An 8,113-nucleotide genomic window follows, 5' to 3' on the forward strand; every position below is an offset into this window, starting at 1 on the left:
TGAAACAAAAGATATGTGATTAGCTGTGGAATTATTTTTGAACTTTCCACTATTCTTATTCCCTCTTGTGAGTGTAATATCAGCCATTAATCGATCAATTCAATTGATGAACTCAATCAGCTTGACTTGATGATCCCAGGATTAACTAGATCCATTATCTGATTGAATCATCCAATTTGATTGATCCAATTAGATTGATCTGATCGAGTGATCACCTAGACTACCTGAGTCAGAAAATTAAGAGTGTATTTGATACGCGCGTTTTTCATTTTTATTTTCTGAAAAACGTACGTTTTCTGAAAAATTGTGTTTGGTTTGCATTTTTCGTGTCTGTTTTCTAAAAAAATAGATAACGTTTTCTAGAAAAACAGAGAATGACAAAAAGTCATTTTCTGTTTTCTAGAAAACGCACGTTTTTCAGAAAATGAAAATGAAAAACGCGCATACCAAACACACCCTAACTCTTTTGGTTGTGTAATTATAATTTTCAAAATATTCTGGACATTTTTACCTAATCCTAAATCCTAACCTACCTTTTCTCACCCACGTCGTCCCCCCTCACGTCGCCACCGCCGTCGGCAGCCAGCGTCTTTGCCGTCAACCAGGTATTGCTGCCACAAAGCAATGTTGTCGTGCACAGAAATTTTTCCAGCAAAGAAAAAAGGACCAGCGAGCACAATTAAGGGTTAAGGGTGCGTGTTTTTTATTTTTATTTTTTAAAAAATATATATTTTTACAAAATAATGTTTAATTTGAATTTTTTATATCTATATTCTAAAAAAATTAGATAGTATTTTTTTTTAAAAAAATAGAGAATGTTTAAAAATTACTTTTTATTTTCTAAAAAACATACGTTTTTTAGAAAATAATAAAAAACGTGTAAACAAAACACACTCAAAATTTCTACAGCTTGTTTTCCTATAACTACTTTGTGCATCATTAAAATTACAAAAATTATAATAATAATAATTTATAATTGTTCGATTAAGAAATATGAAGTAGATTAAAATTTATATTATATTTACTTGATTGTTTCTATGAATTAATTTAGTGCACGATGAAAGAAAATAAATATTAAATTTTCATTGATGATTAAATTAGAAAAATTCATTGTATACTCATATTTATCTCTATTTGCTGCTTGATGATGTCTTTTATATTTGCTTGTCCTTTTCTTCCACGTTCAATTGTTGTTGCTGTATTAAACTTTATTAATGAGACTTATAATAAATATCTTGAACTTAAAAACAACATAGGGAATGAGGAGAATCCCTTAAATAGAAACTAGATTCATCATGAAAAATAAAAAACTAACAAATAACATGAGTGATCACGTCGAAATAGTCCACTAAACGAAGTAATACGATTGAGACAAAATTGACTCATCGCTAGTAAGGAAGTATGTAACTTCTCAACTAAATTAATAAAGCAACTGGTTTAACTCTTGTTCTATAGAACTTTAGTTCTATAATTTACAAAAGACGTGAGATTCACTATAAAAAAAAAAAACAATTTTACCGACGGAAATATTTGTCGGTATTCCATCAGTACATGTCTGTATCGACAGACTTCCGACGGAATTTATTCCGTCGATAAAATATCCGTCAGCCCAAGATTTCCAACTGAAAATATAATTCTGTCGGCAATATATACCGACGGAATTAAATATCCGTCGGTATTGTTGGGAAATAACAATTTGTAAAATTGACAGAAATCTCCCGACGGAACTTACTGTTCCTTCGAGAAATTGTAAATATACCGACGGAAACAATAGTTCCGTCGGTAACTTATCGAAATATGTGGTTTTGATACTTTCCGACAGAATTCGTTCCGTCGGTATTCCGATGGGAAATCAAAAAAGTTCACATATTATTTATTATTTATGCTAGATTAGTAAAAAAATAACTTTCTAAAAATATAGAACATTTGGTCAGTGCTTTAAAAAGAGCTTTCAAGTCTTTTTTGTGCATTCATAAACTTTATCAAATTGAGCTAATTTTTCTCACTTAGTGGATTACAGGTCATCATCCTATTCTTATGTGAGGTAGCTTATTAGATGGGTTGTGAGTCATTTAAGTTACATATGTATGTATATGTATATACGCATGATGTTCGTATCGAGTGAATTACGGGTCATTTTTTCATGCATATACGGGGCATTTTTTTCAGGTGAATTTTGTGTCTTTTTTTTTATCTATATATATATATATATATATATATATGTGCATACATACAATGCATTTCGTCATGAGTGAATTTTGGATCATTCACTTTAATATATGATGCATCTCTCTCGGAGGAATTCTGGGTTGCTAGTCTTTTTTTATGTTTATCCATAAGTGTTCATATTAAATGAATTATAGATTATACACTTTTACTTATATGATACATCCTTGATAGGTATATTATGTAAGATCGAAAGCGCTAGAGGGGGTGAATAGTGCTCGTGGCTAATTCGTTCGTTTAGAGTAAAACACACAGCGAAAAATAAAACACACAACGCAAACACCAAGATTTTACTTGGTTCGGAGCCTGTAGCGACTCCTACTCCAAGGTCCGTACGTAAGAGTGCTTTCGATGGGCAATCATTAATCAATTCGAAATAGTACAAAAAATTACAGTTGTAGTACAAGGAACTTTTAAATGAAAACGATACTGATAGCTCTATATGAGAAAATCTTCTAGAAGAATCATTGTCGGAGCTTTCGGGCATTGTGGAAGCATTTTCTGAGCAGCTCAAAGAAGCGAAAGTCGGTCGTTCTGTTATTTCGAAGCTTCTGGTCAAGACTACTTTTATAGGCTGTTCCAGGCGCCTGAAACCCCTCCGGGCGCTTGGACCACGTGGCTCGGCGACTCCGCACGCGCCACATCAGCTTGGTGATAACTTTTGGGTTCCGGGCGCCTGGACCGACTCCGGGCGCCCGGACCAACTTTCTCTAGCCCTTATTTTCTGTAAAACAAAGTTTGTCCAGGCAAAAACAATATGCATATAATATGAATTTATGATAGCCTCTGACTGTCCGATTTTGACTTTGAGTTTCGTCGAAACTCTAGGTCGAACTGATACCTACTGTTCCCTCGTCAGGGAGCACGCCCTCACCTACTCCTCTCAAGAGAGTTTATCTGTTGCCATCACGATCCTCCAGACCGACTGGACTTTCTGCTTAGGGTTACCATCCCCTAGGACCTAGGATTACCACCCCCTAGGGTTTTCCACCTGCCTAACCGTAGCTAGGACTTTTCACCACCTAGGGTTACCACCTCCTAGGGTTCCCACCTGCCTAGAATCCACTAGAACTTTTACTTAAGACAACTTAGGACTTTCTTGCATGCTCAATGAACCTTGTTAGATTACAAATAATCTTAACTTTGAACCCTGTGTCATTATCAAAACTCAGGTTCGATCGTCGGATGCTTCCCGCACCAACAATCTCCTCCTTTTTTATTATGGTAACAAAAGTCAAAGTTAAGTAAAACATAAGAAGATAAACGTGCATAAAAAGATGCAATATATTGATGCCAGTGCAATTTAAAAAGATTTTAAAAAAATACAATATTTATAACACCTTGTTGTAGCTTGTAGCTCCCCCTTAATTACTTATTCACTACTTAATTTCACTTTTCTCTCCCCTTTTGTCATATATCAAAAAAATACTAAATAGAGAAAGAGATGTAAAGATAGGAACTTTTTAGTTCCCCTGAAAGGTAGTACTTAAAAAAAAATTTAGCTAATTTATAAGCGTTTGAAGATGCTTTTGAAAAAGCTAATTTAGAAATGCTTTGAAAAAAATTTAGTTTTTTCAAAAATAACTTAGCTAAATTTTAGGTTTGAAAATTAAGTTCTTTGAAATAGATTTAGCTTTTTCCAAAGAATAACTTAACTAATTAGGTTTGAAATGGTTTGAAAATACTTAGCTTTTTCCAAAAGAATTGTTAGGACCAAAAAGTAGCTAGAGGGGGGGGTGAATAGCTTCGCTTGTGCTCGTCGTGCTTCGTTGCTTGTTTCTTCAAAGTGATGCGCAACGGAATACAAAGAAACAAACTACAACAATGCTAACAATAGGATTTTACTTGGTATCCACCTCACAAGAGGTGACTAGTCCAAGGATCCACGCACACACACACACCTCCACTAATAAACACTCCTTTTCGGTAACTACAGAAGGCGGAGAAGCCCTACAAGACTCTCAATACAAGTAGAAGAAAGGGTAGTAAAGAATAAGCAAAAGCTTACAAGAGATGCAGTAAAAACCCTAACTTCTTCTTCTTCTCGTTGCAACTCGCCTCTTGACTTGGATGAACCTCCAAGAACCTTCAAGAACTGGCGGTGAGGAGCTTAGAGAGTGCTGGGGAGGAGCTGTGATGAATCTGGAATGAATCGGTGAAGATCTGCCGAAGGAAATGAACGCCTGCGGCTTAAATCGACGCTAACGGTCAAACCGATCGATCGAATGCTCCCAATCGATCGGAAGGCTTGGATCGATCCACGGATCGATCCAGCGCCTTCGCGAAACTTCCGGATCGATCCACGGATCGATCCAGCGCTTATCGCGCTAAGCGGCAGTCCCAATCGATCCACCGATCGATTGACCCTCTCTCCACCGATCGATCCAGAGGGGTTCTGTTCGCGGGGACTCACCGGATCGATCGGTGGATCGATCCAGATCTTCTGGATCGATCCACTGATCGATCCAGATCTGCTGGATCGATCCACGGATCAGTCCAAACCTGTTGGATCAATCCAAACCTGCTGGATCAATCGGCTGATCAATCCAGATCTTGGTTTTTGCCCAAAACCAAGCCCAAAGCCCCCTAAACCAACATCTAGTCAACCATGACTTGTTGGTACATAAGACCTAGCATCCGGTCACCCTTGACCAGCTAGGACTCTCTTACCAAGTGTCTGGTCAATCCCTTTGACCCACTTGGACTTTTCTCTTCTTCGTGCCAAGTATCCGGTCAATCCCTTTGACCTACTTGGACTCTCACCAGATGTCTGGTCAACCTTGACCCATCTGGATTTCTCTTGCCTGGCTTCACTCACCAGGACTTTCCCAATTGTCTAGCTTCACTCACTAGGTCTTTCACCTGGCTTCACTCACCAGGATTTTTCTCCTGCCTAGCTTCACTCACTAGGTCTTTCACTTGGCTTCACTCACCAGGATTTTTCTCCTGCCTAGCTTCACTCACTAGGTCTTTCACCTGGCTTCACTCACCAGGATTTTCCTCCTGCCTAACATCCCAGTTAGGACTTCCCAGTCAAGTATCCGGTCATCCTTGACCTACTTGACTCTTCTTCAATCAACCTTGCATTGTCAAACATCGAAATCCAAACCAAGACTCAAGCTTGGTCAACCAGGTCAACCTTGACCTGAGGAATGTTGCACCAACAATCTCCCCCTTTTTGATGTTTGACAATACCAACACTATCACTTACAATACCACATGTAAGTTAGGCTAATCCCATAACCTAAACCTTCTTCATGCCACTAGGTAATGAATGCATAAGTTAAGCCCTTCATTCTCCCCCTAAGAGGGCAAACTCCTTCTAGGTGATAAAAGCCTAACTTACTCCCTTTCATTCTCCCCCTATTGGCACACATCAAACCATGCCCCATTTTTGGGCACACATCAACAGATTCACTTGTTGAAAACTCTCCCCCTGAAGAGTTGCTCATCGTCGTTCACAACTTCACTCGTTATGATCAGCACGATAATAAAGGTCCCATACCTTTCATTAACCTTAACCCTACATTCTCCCCCAATGTAGGCAAATGCCCATCCTTGAGCATTATCCACTTGAAACCACTTGAACAATGAGGATATCCACTCCCCATTAAAGTTCAAACGCTCAACCTTGAGCATGTTCTTAACGGAAGGTTAACCACCTTCCAAGGTTCATGAAAAATAAATTTTATGTCTTTAAAGAGTCCCTCCCCATAAAGACATGGTGGTAACTTCTGTCATTGCACCAACAATGACTTGGAATCCCCAAAACTTTAGGAAACCCAATTTTAGAAGTTTTGAGGTTCAAATATTCAAAATTTGAAACAAACCTCAGCCTAAACTTCAACTTAGCCTTCCTTAACCAATCCATCCTTGTTTTCCACATGAAAACACCTTTTTTTTTATGTATACAAATGTATTTTCAGGGGTTTGGAATGGTTACCTAGACTAAAATAGGTTCAAAATGCTGAAAATAAGCTTTCCCAGCCAAAATCAGCATCTTCAATTGATTGGAGTTGGGTTCCAATCAATTGAACCCTGCTGAATCGATCCACTGATCGATTCAATCTTCTTGGATCGATCGGCTGATCGATCCAGCGAGCTTCTGCTCGCGAGAAATGCCTTCTCAATCGATCGGCTGATCGATTGAGGCACTCCAATCGATCCACTGATCGATTGAAGGCCTGAAATTGCTGAAATTCAATTTCAGCCAATTTCAGAAACCCCTAGAAAATTCTACAAAATTCCAAAAATCGTAAAAATTTGTGTAGACATTATTTAGGGTATAATTTATCATGAAAAAATAGTTTTCTATGAAAATACATCATATTTTCAAAGATTGACACAAACTTGAGAACTTGCAAAAACTTTAGTGTTTTCTTCAAGTTTGTGTTTAACTATTCAATGGTGATTACTATCAAAAGATAGCCTTCACCAAGGTTTTCCAAAATCATTTTAAAAACATTTTCAAAACCAATATCCCACCATGTTCCTTGGGCTTAATGCACATGACTTGTACATTAGCTTTCCCAATGATGGGAAAACACATAACTATGTGTTTTGAGGAACTTAAAACTCAAGGAAATGCACTAACTCAGCATGTTGAGTTTTGTTCGTCTTCCTAACATCTCACTTGTATCTATTGTGCATAAAACACATACAAGTCATCTTATAGGTCTTTGTGAGATGTTAATTTTGGTTTTGCTCTAACCTAGGGTTCATGCATATTTATCTAGGCATCTTGTGGATATTGACCATCCACCTAGGATGTCATTTGGTATGCCACTTGATGATAACTACCATTTGTCCTTAATTTTAAGGAAATAACATAATGCATGATAATGTTATGGCATACATCAAAAAGAAATAATTTTCAGAAGAAAATTTCCTATAACTACATGATGTATGTATGTCATGACATGGTATTTTTGAGTTTTTCATAATAAGTCATGAATGCACAAATAAAACATGATGTCATGGCATATAATGGGCAACCAAACATGGCAAGATTTTGCATAATTAAAATATACCTAGATTATCTATCTAAGTATCCTTAACCCTTAGCTAATCCTAAAGCATAAACCCTAGATTGCCCAATTTCCTTAAGAAAATGCCAAAACCCAACTTGACATTTCTTTAATCTCTTGAATTAATTATGTCAATTAAAAATTTAAAACATTCCTCAAATATTGGCATATTTCATTTTCCCATAAGAGTAATCACTTTAAATTAAGGCTTAGATTTGCATTAAATTCCTAAGACAATACCAAAGTCCCAATTTGGTATTTCTTAACACTTGATTTCTTGTGCCATTTAAAGTCATCTCAAATTTCTTCCTTTATAGCACATTTTACTCTTTCCAAGATTAACAATAAATCTATTTCATTTTCAAAGGTTAACAAAAACCTTGAAAATGCTCCTTGAGTGTCAATTTCTTCAAAGTTGGGTTAACTACCCTTCTTCTCAGAGTTGACACTCTCTAACCCATCTATGGGATAGAGAAAATGCTCCTAGGAACCCAAAACCTATTGGTGCTCCTTGGATGCTCTAGGTATTCACTAGGGATAACTTCCCTAGATACCTTCCTAGTGACCTTGTTTGGTTTCTTAGAAGTCTTGGTCACTTTTTCTAGGTCAACTCTAGAGATTGCTTCCCTTGTAACCTTCTTTGTGACTTTCTTAGACTTCTTAGAAGTCTTAGTCACATTTGTTGCAAAAATACTCTTAGGGATAACTTCCCTTGTATTTTTGGCTTGACCACTAGACCTAGGGTTGGTTCCATAACTATATGGAACCCTATGGTAAGAGATTACATCCTTCTTAGCCTTTGGTTTGTATCCTAAACCCCTATGACCATTAGATGACCTTTGTGCTCCTAGACCTAGGCT

Source organism: Zingiber officinale, chromosome 3B (genome assembly GCF_018446385.1).
Source record: "Zingiber officinale cultivar Zhangliang chromosome 3B, Zo_v1.1, whole genome shotgun sequence".
NCBI lineage: Eukaryota > Viridiplantae > Streptophyta > Magnoliopsida > Zingiberales > Zingiberaceae > Zingiber > Zingiber officinale.